Source organism: Arachis hypogaea, chromosome 10, assembly GCF_003086295.3.
Source record: "Arachis hypogaea cultivar Tifrunner chromosome 10, arahy.Tifrunner.gnm2.J5K5, whole genome shotgun sequence".
In the NCBI taxonomy this organism is placed as follows: Eukaryota; Viridiplantae; Streptophyta; class Magnoliopsida; order Fabales; family Fabaceae; genus Arachis; species Arachis hypogaea.
This window is the reverse complement of record NC_092045.1, coordinates 6,621,832-6,639,534: the sequence shown is the minus strand read 5'-3', so window position 1 is coordinate 6,639,534 and position 17,703 is coordinate 6,621,832. Positions and strand designations below refer to the sequence as shown.

Here is a 17,703-nt window from a genome sequence, read left to right as displayed (position 1 = left end):
GCCTTTTTAACTTTTAATTATTTCTCCCTATAAATTAAGATTTTTGTTCTGGACTGTTAACTTTGGATTTGATTCTAACTCGTTTCTCCTCTTCAATTTTACTCTCAACATTTTAAACCTTGTTAATGTTATGTTATTCCGAAATTATATTAAAAATTAATAACAAAAAATTGCCTTTTTCGGAGCAAATTTGTTACTCTTACTCTCCTATATTCGTTTAAGGAGTAAATAAGTATTTTTAACCATAAAAGAATTAGATATATAGTAACAAAATTCGCCATTATGAGATTTGAAAAAAAGGAAAAAAAATATTTTTCTACTTCCATGTATTCAGATCATATTGTTTTATTTATAAGGATGTAGGCAGTTTAGGCCGCACAATTATATGTCGCTAGTGTAATTATTCTGAGCTCTTATCCTTTTTATTTAATTTCAAGCTAATTATTTATGTTAAGTTTGAAAGTTAGCTTCTCACAATTTTAAGCTTGCCTAATATACGCTATAAGAAAATTATTCATTCCGTCGCACTTTTTTTAAATTATATTTAAAAACGTAGCTTATTCACGTGTTGTCTTTTAAACTATATTGAGGTCTTTTTATCTTTTTTTTTTTTTCTTTCAATAACATAATATATACAAAAGATTAATGTATATAGTTCAATATTCAATGCATGGGTATGAATTCAATTTCTAAAATTTCAACAAAATTGTAAAAGATCCATTTTCTCTCTATCAATATTCCCAAAATTTTTCACACTTAGACGATGCATACTCTCACTATCATAAATTAATCAAAGATCCAAATTAAAGACATTTATTATTTTTTTACTTAGGAGTAGTGATTTGTTAAAAGTAAGAACAAAATGGGATTACATAGGCTCAAGATTAGTTAACAATGGAAGATAAAAGGTGTTCTCGGATGAATGATCTGGATGTAACTCGGTCCTTGAGAGTCGACGTTGAGTTGTTGTCTCCAACGCCGAGCTATAGACTTGAAATATCCGAACTCTTCGTCCATAGAAATATCACGTCACGGAGATTATGAACAAAGGAGGAGTGTACCTGCAAAAGACACTCCAATACTTAAGTTCGTATTGTGAAAATTCAAGTGAGTCTGAAAAGTGAGATGTCATACCTTTATAGGTGAAAGGCACATATCAGCTATATTTCTAGCCGTTGCTAATATTGAAGAACAATTATGATTAGGTCGGGGAGTTACGATATATAGTCGGGCGTTTATCCCGTCTTCATACCGTTTTGCCGAATTATAGCTCATTAAGCCGAGTTGTAACGTGTGATGCCGAGTTATGGCGTTTGGATTGTAACAGCTATATCAAAAGGGTAAGGCCATTTGGGTAAGTGAGTTAAAATGAAGTAAGAGTCTCAATCAGGTAAATACATTCATACACAAAATATTGGACATAAAGAATTAAACAAGTCAAAGATTGCAACTATAGATAGAGAATAATACACACAAGAATAAAATAGTGGTTAATATGATGCAACTACACATTAAAGCTCAAATCTCACTTGGTTGTATGTTCTAGCTCTAATGTATGCTCCACAATTACTTTTTAAGCAAGTTCAATTAAATAGTTTATTCAAATCAATGGGATGTCCTATAAAAAAATATCTTAAAAATTAATTATTTTGATTAAGTATCACAAAAGAAACTTTTTTTTTCGAAGGTTGGTTGGATGAAAATCAAATTCATAAGTTCTTTTTTATATTTTATACTAGTCTCAGTCATCTCATGTATATAGAGAAAATGAACTAAGTTCTAGTATCCACATCATCCAAATATAACAAAAAGGTAAGAAGATATATATGCAAACCATATTAAGGAAAAAAATATACTAAAATTAGAATAGATATTTAAAAAGAGAATTTTTACCCGAAAAATTGATCATTGACCTCCTCACACTTAAAAATTTATATGGTCCTCCATGCATTCAATGACGAACAAGAGGGTGGTGTACGGATTGCCACCTCCAGTGTCCTCAGGCGGGTGTAATTGGGGCACCTCTAAGTCCATCACCTGGTTCTCTTTTTCACTCTGTTCCAATCTTGTCTCAATAGTATCAGGCTTCTCATCAGGAGGTAGGCTACTATAACTGGCTAATCTCTTCAGGTGCTCATAGTGTCGCTTGTTATGGTGCTTTATTTCTTTAACTCCTTGCTTTCACTTTTTTCTTTTTTTTTTTTTGTTATCGCTCATCCTGAAAAAGAATAGAGGAAGAATATAGCAACTATAAGAACAAAAAAAATAAGACAAGATTACAAGCACACAACGTGTAGTACACCAAAGTGTCATTCTCAATCAAATGCCAACTAAGAATCATTAATTCCAATTACATAATAATTACAACATGCAATTTAAAATTCAAGATATGCAAAGAGACATATTTATAAGTACTTGGTGAATGAATCAAACAAGAACAATATCCAACAAGACAAGCATAGCAAGTTCAAACACCAATATATTTTTTAACACTAAAATCACAAGATTGATATCAAACATGTTGAAGTTTAATGTCCAATATAATTCAACCAATTAAGCACAAACAAAGTTAATTAATAACGTTACATAGGGCAAAGTGTATCAAACTTGCAATTTTAGGTAGGGACCTCAAACATTCAAAATTTAAAAGGTTGATCAATTAAAAAAAATCAAATTTTATTAATGCAAATAGTCAAAACAAGAGGAGAACAAGCACTGATTTTAAGAAATTGAACAAAATTTTTAATAAAAATTTTTTGAGGTGTATTTACAAATATTTGGCATGAGAAGTTATAACCAACACAAAATAGCATCAATAAGTAAACTTTGCAACACCAATTCACAAAACTCAAGCATAATCAAATAAGCTAATAATCAACACATTGAATTAACAGAATTTAGACCATCAGAACCATTAACCAGTTAAACTCATCATCAATTTATCCATTAATTTAACAAAAAATCAAATAAAATAGTTCGAACAAATTCAATAGCGAATTCCATCAATTCAATTAACAAATTCAGAATAGTTTCAAACACTCTCAGCTACAATCAGAATTCAGTAAATTAAACTAGCCTATCCTAATCACCTAAAATTCACTAATCAAAACATTAAATCTAACTAAAATAGAAAACTGAGCAAATAAATCCTAACTAATGCTAATGATAACTAAAACAGAAATTAAAATGAATGTGAAGACCTGGAATGCAGAAGAGAAAAAGGAAGGGAGATGTGTAATGGCACTCTGTTGTTGCCATAGCGAGAGGTGGTGAACGGTAGTCGCCGAAAGAGTGAGATACAGAGGAGAGAGACGGGAAGTGCCCTGTTCTGGTGCAGCCACTAAGGAAGTGGAGAGAGATGGAAGAAGAAAGGAGAATAGGGAAAAGGAGAAAAGAAAAAGAAGGGAGAAGAAAGTGGTGGTGGTGCAGTGGCGGTGAGCTCACCGGAGATGGGCCTAATGAGAGGGTTGAGAGAGGTTGTGGAGGTGGGAAGAGGAGAAGGCGAGAAGAAGAGAACAAGCAATCGAGTGAATAAGGTTCGCATTCTTTTTACACGAAACAGGGGGTCATGCGTGTAAGATCCAAAATTTTTGGAAAATCTTATTATGAGCTAATTTTAAGTTTATTTATTTATTAAATACCTTATTTTCAAAAATTATTTTATTAAAGTAATTAAATCGAGTTTCAAGAATTAAATTAGAAATTTTATTTAATTTTATAATTATTGGATAAATTTCTATATTTAAACTATAAAGTTTAGTAGCTGTGAAATAGTAAGAATTTTATATGATTCAATTTAAGTAATTGAGATTTTAGAATTTAATATTTTAAATTTTATTAATAAAAAAATTAATTATATTATTGTATATTTTAAATTAGAGTACTTGATTAAAAGCCAATTAACAAATTGATAATTAAATAATATTTTAAAATAATTTTAAGGAATTAAATTAGATTTTAAATTTATACAATATACCCTAATTTTATTAAAATTACTCTAATCTATTAACCCTAATTTTACCCTAACGCTACCCATACTCACCCACTGCCACTCACCTTAACCCCAAATCCTCCATCGCTACACCCTCTTTCCCCAAAACCCAACACAGATTCAAAAAAAAGAAACCAAAGGAAGAAAAAAAAGGGAAAGAGAGAAAGAGATCCGCAGAGACGAAGGAGAGGAAGAGAGGGGGAGCTGCGCCAGCAGCATTGGCCGCCGAGGGGAGGAGGACCGCGACTGCCACAAGGAGCCCTATTGACGTCATCCTCGCGAGCTACCACCACATCGCCGTCCTTGAGATGCAATGCCGTGGAGCCAGCCTCGTCATTCCGTCATCGTTCGCGTCCCGTCGCCACTGCTAGAGGGAGGTCACGGTCGCATCCTGCCACACCGTCACCACAGAGCTGTCGATCCGTCATTGAACGCTGCCGGGAGACAGACCCACGAAGAGAGAAAGGGAGGGAGCTCGCGCTGCCTTCTCATCGCCGTCATTTCCGCCGGTTATCACCACCAGTCGCTGCCGTGCCTCATTTTTTGTCGCCGAGCTGTTTCTCAGTCACCGCCGGTGGAATCCCTACCTTCTTGATAAGCGTTTTGTTTCTGGAACCTTTGAAATCAGTATTCTGATATAAGTTAGAGATTCTGAGCTGTTGGTATCATAGGGTTGAGTTCCGATGATTTCATGTCAAAATTAAGGTTGCTGCTAAACCACCGGAGCTTTTGGCCATTATCGGAGCTGCTGCTGGGTCAATTCGGGATTGCAGCTGCTCCGTTCTGCTGTTACCGTAAGTATATTTTATTTCAAACCCTTGCTGTTAGTATTCCATTATATATTATTAAAGATTTTGCAATATTGATGATTTAAGATTGAGTTATCGAAATTGCATGTTACAATTAAAGTTAATTCTGTTATTACGGAAGTAAGCGAAGCTGTGGATGCAGCCACTGCTATTGCAAGCCGAGTGGAAGAAGGGACTTATCGCGTTAGAATCATTATGGGCTTGATTCCTCGAGGTAGGGTTTTGTTTTAAAATAAAAATAATTTGAGTTTTGAATACCTGATAAGTTTAGTAGATTAATGCAAATAGATGAGTGTCTGAAATATAAATGATTTTCTATTGTGATTGAAAGGTTATATTTATTGGTGATTGGTTGTTTATTGAATTTCTCGTAAAATTGATTGGTTACGTTGATTTTGGATTTTAGATTGAAAATGATAATGACTGGTTTTGAATGACGGATTTGGAAATGTTAACTTGAAATATTGATTTTGTTGAGTTGGGGTTGAAAAGAGGGGACCCGAGATGGGTGGCAAACTCCAATTTTTAGGAGAGGTATTGCTGGAAACTTTTTAAGAATTTGAAGGAGTTTTGGTTATGATTTCGAAAATGAATTTGATTTGAATTAATTATCAGAATAGATAAGTTTTGACTGTGTTTACAGATTTTAAGGAGAGTTGGATTTCCTTGATTTGGTCAAATGTGATTTTAATTCATTTGATTTTTAATATAACAAAAAGAGATTTGATTAACTAGCAAAAGATTTTAAAACATTAATTTAAGTATAATTTAAATGTTTTGGAGATAAGTGAATAAGTTTGAAGGTTGTGCTTGAATTAAGATGTAATTAGGGACAATTGGTTTGATGGGGGTTTGATGGTGATTTTGATATTGAGGGAGAGGATAATGATTGAGGTATTCATAAGGCTTAAGAATTTGAATTATTTGAGACATGAGTTTTTCTAGATAGACGCAATGACTTGCCACCACTTACTCCAGGTTGAGACTCGATACTCTATTGACCATCTGTCGCAAGATGTGACTGGGCACTTTAACTCTCCGAGTTCCCCCATGGGCATATATATATATATATATATATATATATATATATATATATGAATTTTGAATATTCTATTATTGAGTTTGGACTTTGACTCCATGGAATATTATATTTGAGCTTGGAATTTGACTCTATGGATATTATTTTTGAGCTTGGGGATACGTACACAGAGGGACTGTCCAATAATTAACTACCAGAACATGTTGGGTTAGCTATATAACCGACAGATGAGATTCATCAGCCATAGGACAGGCATGCGTCATATGCATTTGTATGTTTTCATTGAGTGTGCTTTTGTTTTGGTTTGCCTAATTGCTTAGCCATGTTTATTTGCTACTTGTTTTATTTATTGTACCTGAATCCTATTAGTAATTTCTTTGTTTGTCTTGTATGTGTATGTTTATCCGAGAGACCCTTTTTGGTGGAGGCGTGATAAGGGTGGTTTCTGGTATGTAGTAACGAAGGTTGAGGCAGGTGGATTAGGTGTTGCCTGAGTATTCTAATGTATGTATTGTTTGGATAGGAGTGAGTGAGGTAAGTTGGATAGAAAGTCCCAAGGCACGTCCTTGATCCTTTACATTTCTTTAAAACAATTGTCTTATTGAATTGTAAACTAAATGAAATTTCTTTACAATTTTTTAAATTAAATTTCTCCATAAAGCTTTTTCCAAACAGTTATTTCAAGGATAAACTATTTTATAATGAAATTAATTCTATTTGAAAGTATTTCTTTATTTTGATGGTATTCCCATCCCTACTGAGAACCTGTGAGGACGATGTTCTCACCCTCCTACAGATTTTTTTTTTCAGTGACAGGTTTAGAAAGCTTTGGTGCGAAGCCGTGATTGAACTACAAGCATATTATATGAGGTTGTACTTTATGAATTTTGGTTTAGTTGTTAGATTTTTTCCTCGATGATGATGTTTTTAGTTTTTAGAGGGGTAGAACTTGTATATTAAAAAGTTTTGGATAAGTCTATGTATTTATTATTACGTGAATATGATATGTGATTGTGTGATTTTAAAGTAAAGACTTTTCACTTTCATAATTTAAAATTCGGTTCATATTCGCAAATGCTCAATATTAAATAAATATAGTATCAAATTAAAGGATTAGAGGTAAGTAACGCCTGAACTTTTAGTACAATCATGAGGTGTTAAAAGTAATGGAGTTACAATGCGTACGCATCACCCATGTGGATGCATGACTTCGAAAACGAGAACTTTGAAAAATTTAAAATCGTGCATACGCACAGTACTCTCACAAAAACAATTCAATTTGGGTGTGGTATCATGCGTACGCATGATCCTCACACAAATCACTTTTGCCTCTGGTAAGATATCGTGCGTACACATGACACATGCATACCATAATATAAATTTTTTGAGTAATTACCCAAATAAGTCCTTGAGGATTTTAAAAGCGGACACTTTTGTCCCCAAAGAAATTAATACACAAAACACCCCCAAAGTTTTTCTCCGGCGGACAATTCAGCCCCTGGCTTGATTTCTCCGTTTATGGCCGACAGAAAATGATGAAGTGGCACGTCTGAAGGCCACGTGGACTGCTACGTGTCAAGTGACACGGCTGGACAAATTAGTCCCTATCCTTGTCAGTAGAACATCGTCGTTTTTCGTGTTTGAGAGGAATATAAAAAGTCTCTCTTCACTTCATACGAAGGTAAAAGACCCTAACCCCCACCTTTGTTCTATTTTTTACAGAGAAAACTATACCTTGTTGGAGCGTTCATCTTCTACATCATCTCCCATCTCATCTCCCACGTCATCCTCGTCAGCAGAACGACGTTGTTTGTAACTGTGGTTCCCCTCATATTTCTTCTCTACAAATAAAAAACCCTACCATGGCGACCTCCTTGTATTCTGAAATTAAGCATGTCCCAAATGGCAAGTAGTATAGGAGGCTTAGCCGTTTCTAGCTGCCGTGGAGGGATGTTCGTCCATGAGGGCGGTGAGAATCTGAGTTTAAGTAAGTGACAACACCCGAAATGCTTATGTGTTCTCTATACGATTATTTCCAAATCCGGCACCGTCAAGAATCTAGGAAGGTTGTTCTTCGGGTGTCCAAGGTATAAGGTAATTATCGATTCTTTTGTTAGACTCAAACCATTTGGATTTAGAATCTTGTTAAGACATTGAGGGTTTGGACGTTGCAGGAAAAACTATCCCACTGCAAATTCTTTGTATGGGTTGACATGGTTTTTGACCTCAATGAAAAGAATGTTGAGTTGAAAGAAGTTGTTGTTGCTGATGACTTGGTGGGTGATTTTCGAGAGACTTTGTTGGAGCTGTAAGACAGGATGGGTGCGTTAGAGAACAATCAAAATGCAGTTGTGAAGAAAGACTGAAAAAATATTTGCTTTAATGTATACTTATTGGCTGGGTTTATTGTGTTAGTTTATGTAGTTATGTTTAATCGCTCTACAAAAGTTTAGATTTGCATGTTTATTCTGAATTTATGAATGAAATCAAAGTATTATGCATATTATGCATTTTTTGGGTAAATTTTGAGTGAATTGGTGTTGAATTTCATAGGAGTAGCTGCATTATTATGTTCGGAAACAAATATAAATGAAAAGGGTATTTTCTAATTAGCTATCACAGTTAACTAATCAATGAACGAACACATGAATTAAGGAAAGATACCCTGGAGTACCATAATTCAAAACATACTTAGTCACATACATTCATATGCACAAATCCATGAAAAATAACAACATAACAGTAGAAAAGACATATGCCAATTTCATGGAAGGCATTAGCATGACCACGACATAGAATATTAGAGTTTTATCCTGAATTCAAAGTTCATCCAAAAAAAAGAACAACCATGGAGTTATTTCTTAGCACAAAAGACTAGAGTTTTATCCTAAATTTCATTCATCCAAAAAGAGAACAAGCATAGAGTTGTTTCTCAGCACAAAAGACTATAATTTTCTCCTAAATGTTAAAATTCATCCAAAAAGAGAACAAGCATGGAGCAGTTTCTCATCACTTCTTTGCAGGAGCCTTGAATCATGGATTCGGGATGAACTAGAACATTCTTGATGATGTACCCTTACTAGCAACTGCCATTGTTTCTGCCAAGACCCCATCTTTGAAACCTTGTTTCCATCTGTCTTCTTTTCAGAAGGGTCCTTTCTTCTTCTATTCACTGGCCTTCCAATAGGCTTCTTCAGCTTAGGTGGGACTGGGTTTAGCATGTCTGTCTTCTCCTAATACTCTTTAGAGTTGACTGGCTGGATGCAGTGCTGGTATGTTGCTCTAGCTGCCCCAATTTTCAATAGTGGATGTACATATGGCTCAGCTCTATCACCCCTTCTTGCAATGGCAGCTAGTGCATGAACACAAAGACCTGAAGATAATACATAGTTAGTAACAACTCCAATTAAGTTCAATATACATATGTTGAAGGAAATAAAATTGAAGCAATGCACCTGTCAACTGCCAAGTATTACAAGTGCACTTGTTATATTGCCTAAGTGAACAGAAAGCTTTTTTTTTTTACCCCTGTTGGACCTCAAAAACCATCCTCTCATCATCCCCAACCCATATTGGATGCCAATACCTAACCCCTTTTATAATGTCGTCAAGTCTCTTTTGCTGTACAGGGGCCAATTCAGTGCCAACATATGTCTCCAAAACTTGTTTATACTTTGTCATTCTTCGCATAATATAGCACCTCAGCTCTTCACACATTGTAAGGATAGGTTTGCCTCTATAGTTGACTATTTTACATTCCACACCTCACACATGTTGTTCGTCAACTTACCACACTTTGGCCCGTGACTGAATTGTGATTTGGTCCAATATGCAGGCTCAAATCTTGATAAGTAGTTTCATGCATCTTCATTCACCCTCCGAAGCTTCTGCATACTTTCCTCAAATTCTGTGAAAATAGTACACTTGGCACACTCCCAAACAATGTTCTTCACCTGCTTGTCTTTGAATCAGTTGGTAAAGTTTTTTCATGTCTAACACAATTTCTGTGATGCGCATGTGGCATCACTTCCTTCAATACAGGTTGAAGACCCTAATTACAAAAAAAAAAAACTTATATAACAAACTATAAAGTACAAAGGATGGTTATATAATAGTGATTGGTTCTCATCAAGATTATACTATTGAGACAAATAAAGGTTTTTTGCTATTTTAGTTACTCTCTTTTCTTTATTTCTTTTATTTTTTCTTTCATAAAAAAAATCAGCTAATCATAACACTTGTCAAAGCATGTTAAGGTAATATAAATCAAACATTATTTTAACAAGATAACTGTGTATACAAGAAATTAAAAGATGAGTTACAAAATATGACTTAATCAAAAGTTTGATGTGGAACCTTAAAGAAAAGTAAAATTGAATAGGAGTTGACAGTAAACAATCTTGTAAACCGTGTATATTTGTTATAAGTTGCTTTAGATATTTAGAAATCTAAACCGCTAATTATAGATATAAATTGATGGTACTTCTATGCTTGTTAATACAAGTTTCATGAATGAAAAATTCTGAGTTAGTATACTAAAGATAACTAGGTCCATTCACCTCATTCTATTTTTGCTTATAATTATATGAGTCTTGAAAAAGTTTGCAGTTATCCCGCTGAAAATTAAGAAAACGTTTTTTCAGAGTTTTGTAAAGAAAATAAGCTTTAAGGTAGTGCATTCTCTTGGTTTAATAAAAATCATAAAAATAAATGTTCATCAGAGTGCATAACATGTAGGCTGTACATAGTGATTTAGTCCTCTAAATAGAGTATTTGGTGATCAATTTGTATGTGTGGGATTCGAGCCACCAATAATGAACTTTGGCATCTGGGCTGAAAATAGAGTATTTGGTGATCATCACTTCATTTATCAGCAAACAAATACTTTTATATCACAACCAAAAATGAATTCATTTACTAAATGTGATTAATATACTACAAGAAAGAAATTTCTATAACATACTGTAATGACGAGAAAAGCCACCTTATCTTGGACTTGATAAAAAAATGACTTAAAAAAATCTTATATAATTGTTGAAATTTAAATTTATATTAGCAATCCTCCAACAGCAAAAACATAAATACAAATATATATTCTATCTAGTTGACTTTCTTATGCTAACATTTAAATATTAGAACTATCGCATATTTTATATCCATAATAAGTATGAGGATAGATTGAATGGTACCTTTTGTTGATCAGAAATGAAGTTCCAACCATGGATATAGTGGTCTCCAAGATCTTCTTGAAGCAAAGTGAGAAACCACTTCCATCTCTCATTTGTCTTACTATTAACCACAGCATATGCAATAACATAAAAATGATTGTTTGCGTCCTAACCCACTGCTAAAAGGAGTTGCCTCCCGAAATAGCCCTTCAAAAAGCAACCATCTAATCCAATCAATTTCCTATAACCTGATTTAAATCCCTTTTTACATGCATCTAAATAAATATATAACTTGTCAAATAATGGAGGTGACTAGGGGATGGGAGTAACATCCATCAATGCAATGCTCCCATGGTTACTCCTTAACAACTCCAAAAAATAATGCCTCAATTTGCTGTATTGTTGTCTCTTGTTCCCAATGACACGTTCTCTTGCTTCTTTAAGTGCTCTATAGACCTTTTTTCATTGATCACATACGACATTGTAATCTATCTTAATGTGCTCATAAGCCTCACTTAGGGTTATGTGAGGTTGAGTGAGCAACCTCTTTTCTAGCTTGTTGGCCACCCACTTTTGATCTGCCATATTGCTTCCAAATTCCTTCCCGCAAGTTTGAGTGGGCACATATGTCTTGATTTGGTAACTCTTCAGTTGATTATTCCAGGCACAGTAAATTAGCCACGGACAAGGGTTAGTTTTACCGCTCACAGCACCTGCAGCCACATCCCCACCAACCACAGTCCCATCATTCCCAGACCCAGCATTCACAGCTTCTTCTCCCATGGTTCCAGCATTGACACCTGCATCCTTTGTATTAACAGGATTCACATTCACACTTTGCACATTGTTTGCTTCATTACTTTGCACAGCTACCTCATCATTACTTTGCACATCTCCACATTTACTAGTGGATGCTTCCTTAGCCCCTTTTGGTTTTCTTGATTTTTTCATCCTCTCCAACCCATGCTCACAATCACATCTCACTCTCATTTGATCCTTCTTGATGTACCTAATCTTTCTCCCCTCATAGATAACATGATCCTTTAGAGTAGCCTTAAAGCTTTCAATTGTTGCGAATTCCATCCCCAATTCAAAGTACACCGATCCAAAGCCAGCATTTTCATTAAACTGTGGAATCTCATACCTCTCTCTCTCTCTCTCATCTTTAGAGCTCTCTGGAGTTAGCAATGTCTCTGACTCATAATCAAAAGTAGGTTCTTCCTCCTCCTCATTTTGTATACTTTCTTCATTATTTTCAGCACCATTGTTGCCAGTACCACCAGAATTAGGCACTGGAGCTTGTGATGAAGTTGGACTAGCATTCATGTGTCTAACATTGCCTGAGGACATAAAATTGGACCCAACACCAGCTGGTCTACTACCTTTTGGGCCACCAGATTTTGATCCAGAACCACTTGGCCCTTCAGTTTTTGTCCTTGCAGATTTTGGGCCCCTAACACTTGGCCTATTTGAGCTAGGCCCACTTGTTTGTTTCTTGTCAACCTTTGACTTCTTCTTCTCTATACCACTATATGGTTTTTTCCCAGCTTTACTACTTTTTTTTTCTTGACAATCACACGGTCAAAATCACTGCTTTCATCTTCAAATCCTGGAGGGAGTGGTTTATATGGTTCGTCCTCAGTACTTTTATACCCATCATCATCACTAGATTTCTTCTTCGCATCTGCATCACCCTCAAAGTCCAAGTCGATATCCTCAAGTGGAGTTACCCTTATCAGGTGATCAAAATACAAATGAAACTCATTAGTCCCCTTGTTCTTTTATATGTTCTCGCGCAACTGATTAATCTCCAAATCTCCTTTTATTAGGTGCAGTCCACTCTCCAAGTCAGCAGCCGTGAGATCATACCAATACACAGTAGTGTAGTCCAAATAGCCTAACTCTTTGAACAGGGTTTGTAGGTCAAAGAAACAAATAAGATCAACATCCATCTTAGGAAATTTCTCAACTTTTTCATCCAGATAAAGAAGAACTCCTTTGTATCCCTAATAAAATTCCCACCATGGTAAAAAACAGGAACCACAAATTCCTCCATTTATATGTAAGAACAACGCGTTTAATGATTAACAAACATAATCATATAACCCTAAATTCTGACAAATGTCATAAAGGAAAAACAAAAACAAAAATTCTACCTTCAACACCGTAAAACTAACAACATTGTATACTACTGAGCAATTGTGAGGGAACATACATGCAAAAACAAAATCAGAACTAGCAAACAATAATAACATAGCACATTTTGTGCTCTGTACCCCAATCCAAAAAATGAATCAGTAAATCTAAACTAGTTTTTTAGACAGAGAATAAGAATATAATACATTCTTACCTTCTTCAACGCAAGTCTTGAGCGGTCCTTATCACTCTTATATACGATTTTGTACTTCTGGGTTTGAGCATGAGGCGTTACAAATGGTAATAGAATGTAGAATTTTATCAATGTCGTCCCGATGGTGATGTGGGAGATGATGGAAGAGATGAGGTGGGAGATGATGTAGAAGATGAACGCTCCAGCAAGGTATTGTTTTTCCTGTAAAAAACTGAACAAAGGTGGGGGTTAGGGTCTTTTACCTTCATATGAAGTGAAGAGAGACTTTTTATATTCCTCTCAAACACGAAAAACGGTGCCGTTCTGCTGACGAGGATAGGGACTAATTTGTCCAACCACGTCACCTGACACGTAGCAGTCCACGTGGCCTTCAGACGTGCCACTTCATCATTTTCCATCGGCCAAAAACAGAGAAATTAAGCTAAGGACTGAATTGTCCACCGGAAAAAAAACTTTGGGGATGTTTTTGTATATTAATTTTTTTTAGGACTAAAGTATCCGCTTTTAAAATCCTCAAGGACTAATTTGGGTATAATTACTCTATTTTTTTTAAAATATAACCTAAGCCTAGAAAGATTTTCTAACCTATATTTTGGCATTCTAAAAACAAAATCCAACCTAAAATAAGCAAAATAATGAACAACTCAACAAAAGCAACAAAATTTAAAAATCAAATTAAAAAAAAAGCAAACTCTAAATTAACAATATTTCTAACTCCTAAAACTATTTCAACTATTTAAACATGCAATTTAAAAAAAAATCTGCTAAATGAAATTAACAACTAAGAGAAAATATTTACAAGAATGATAAAAGATATAAGGTTTGGAAGGTTTTACCATGGTGGGGTGTCTCCCACCTAACACTTTTATTTATTGTCCTTAAGTTGGACATGAGTGAAGCTCTTGTCATGCAAGTTTGTGCTTGAACTCATCTAGGAGTTGCCATCCAACCATGCGCTTCACGCATGTGATGATGCACTTCACACATGGCCATTCTTCACTCCAAGGGAGCACCATCTCCACCATGTGCCTCACGCACTATTTGGTGCACTTCATGCCGCATGGGTTGCGCTTCACGGGGCTAGTGGCACGCTTCACACATGAAAATAAAAGCCTCAAACTCCTTGTGCAATGGGCTTGCGCCTCACGCATGGCATTGGACCATCTTCCAGGACTTTGATTCCTTCCTTAATCTCTCACTAATCTCTAATCTTTTGAAGCACTTTAATTGATGATTGAAGCAAGAGCACAAAACTCATGATTTGAAGCATTGATTGACAATTAAGAAGAATTATCCACAGCTTGACTTAGGCCAAAAAACTATTTAAAAAACATTAATTAGTTTAGATTTGATTCTATTTTAAGTTTGATTTGTTTTGAATCTAAAATTAGGGTTAATATTTAAAGAGGGAGAGACACTCACATGGTGCTCTTCTTCCAACCGTTTTCAATTCATAATTTTGGATTTTCAAGCACACCATGAGTCACTAATCTCCTCAATTAAAGTTAGGATCTATGTTGACTCTAATAGAATAATGCTATAACTTTTCTACTTTTGATTAATTTTGATGTTATCTTAAGAAAGAGTTTTTGTTCTTCATCATAAGGATTTGAATGTGTTGAAAAATAATTCTAATATGACCTGAATTCTCATAACATATTGGAAAAGTTAGTTTTTGGAATTAAGTTTGAAAACTCCTTCTCATGGTTCTTTAGGTTTTAAAACTAGAATTGATAAGTGACATCGAACTAACTACGTTTAGTTCTTAAGAATCGTGTGGCTTTAAATCAGTTCATGTTCTTCACCTCTTATCATAATCAATTGCCCAAGGAATTGATAGTTTATTAAGAAAAGAGAAATTGAATTACCAAGAAATTGGAATTTGGTTACTTATGATTTGCCTTAAATATATCTTGCATGATCAAAGTAGAGAGTGAAAAGCATTATTCTTAAAGTTTTAACATCTCTAAGACCTTAACTCTTTTAATCATATCACTTTTCAAACCATTTACGAGTTGCTTTTGTTTAATTTATTGTTCTTATGCAAAATTGCCTCTAAAACCCTAGTTTTTTATTATCTAACTAGAATAATTAATTGACCATTGCTTGTTTAGTCCATTAATCGTCGTGGAAATGATAACCCACTTCCGTGGTATTACTTGATACGACTCGATGCACTTACCAATAGTTTGTGGTTTGTAAAAATTCGCATCAGAGGCTCTGGCTCTGCCTTTGCATATTGTTCGTGTGAAAGTAGTGTAAAGAGAAACCTTAATCCTATAATGTGATATTTATATGGGTAAACAAAAGTCCAAAATATCTCTTAAAAAAAAGATTACTAGCCTCCGGGCCATCCCGCTTTGCCTTGTCAAAGCCTGCCAATTTGACAGTGCGAATTTTTTGGTAAATTTTTAAATTTGACGAATTTAAAATTTCATTCCAATTCATTTTTTTTCTTCGATTTTAACTATTTCATCCGACGGATTCGACCGGTTTTTACAGAGCTAAACACTGCGTATAGGTAATTCCAATTTATATTAATATAAGGTGAGGTATTTTATAAAGTTTGGACCACATGCTTTTTCTAAAGGCACTATTGGATTTGTTTCATTCATAAATCATAATAAAGAAAGTTGTATTCAAGTATTGGCTTTATGCTTTCATTATGGTCCACCACCTCAACTCAACCCTATGTTGTTATGCCTTTGCCTTTGTCGATTCTCTCCACTATTCTATTCTTAGTGCCCACAGGAAATTAAAGTAAGATCACCCGAGTTGCGTATCATGTGTTGTGGCAGAATATTATATATATATAAATATTGGAAACGTAATTTTTGTTTCTAATTATTTTTTTATTCTTTAAATAAAAAATATTGAGCTTTTTCGATTTTTTAATATTCTCAAAATATACATTTAACTCTTTACCTATTTAAAAACTAAAAAGATAATTAAAAGAATGAATTGAATCTCTCAATCGTCACTCTATATATGACAAGGTTTTTTTTCTATATTCTCTTCTTTTTCCTTGATCCTATGATTAGAAATCTAATAACTAATCTTGTTCGATTTGTTAAAGTTCCATGAAGAGAATAGAAGTGTCCTAATAGAATTTTTTCCACTCCCATTATAAGATTGAGCTACATATCACTTTAATAATTCCACGTAAAAAACATATTCAAATGAAACTTATATTACACAAAGAAGAATAATCACGTTGTAATAAAAAAAAAAAAAAAAACTCGTCGTGCTGGATTCTAAAGAAAGGACTAATATAAAGATTAAACTCTAGATCAGAGAAGGTAAGTATTCAAAAGTATTTCTTAATTCCTACAATTTTAGAAAATATCGTCTTCATATAATGTGAAATCAGAGCTTTAAGATACATCACTAATTTTTTTTTTTAAATGATTTGTGAGTGCAATAACAAGAAAGAAGATAGAAATGGTCACATTTGGTATTGATAGTTTGATTACGTCAAAATTGAATACAGAATAGAGAGCAAAATGATATATGAGGAATATGTATAACTAATCTTAAGAGTTGTAACATCAGTCATAAGATGAGGCGAGAATGACTAACTATAACGGAATTCACATAAAATAGTTAATGACATCAATTAGTAAATTCTTGACTAATAGTTGGTAGGGTTGATAAAATTATGAAAGAATAGAAAAAGCAAAGAAAGAATTTTTATTGATTATTGATTGATTGAATTGAACATTATGAAGGTAAAACTAAGTATATATAGAGCATTAGTCTATGAAAGATAAAAGATAAGATAAAGATAAGATAGAGATAAAGATAAAGATAACTATAAGATAAGATAAAGACTAAAACTATAATTGAATTTGTGTATTCTGTTGGGCTGAATTTGTGGGCCACAAGACTTCTTTATTGTTGTCATGGGCTAATATAGAAGAGTAGTTTAATACGCCCCCGCAAGCTGGTGGATGGAAGATGTCAATAATTTATAGCTTGAATAAGTTCCAATGAAATTGTTGAGGAGACGCGTATGACGTAGTGACGCGGAGGAAGATGCGTGCGGCGGAGCTTGAGCTGCCGACGGCAAAAATATAAAAGGAGATGCTGTACTTAAACAGGGATTTTCAAAAAATGCGTACGTATGATGCAATAACTTCAAATGGCGCATAGAGCGCGATAACAAAAAGAGGGCGCGTGGAGCGCAATAAGAGTGCAGATGAAACTGCTAAAACATATGCAGATTAAACTGCTGAAACAAAATGCAGACATGACTGCTAAAACAGAATGCAGACAAAACTGTCGGAAGAAAGGAGGCGCAGACGGAATTGCTGGTAAAGAACCAGGGTAACCAAAACTGGGGTAGG

At 34.4% G+C, this 17,703-nt stretch overlaps 1 long non-coding RNA gene across 1 annotated transcript; it reads right to left on the bottom strand.

Annotated features, from left to right (window-relative positions):
* Nucleotides 1–729: 729 nt before the first annotated feature.
* Nucleotides 730–3,571, bottom strand: LOC112718151 (uncharacterized). Its single transcript, XR_003160654.3, has 4 exons — nucleotides 3,201–3,571; nucleotides 1,894–2,218; nucleotides 1,135–1,327; nucleotides 730–1,061 (listed from the first exon to the last, which is right to left on the bottom strand). It is a non-coding gene; the product is annotated as an uncharacterized lncRNA (long non-coding RNA).
* Nucleotides 3,572–17,703: the final 14,132 nt, after the last annotated feature.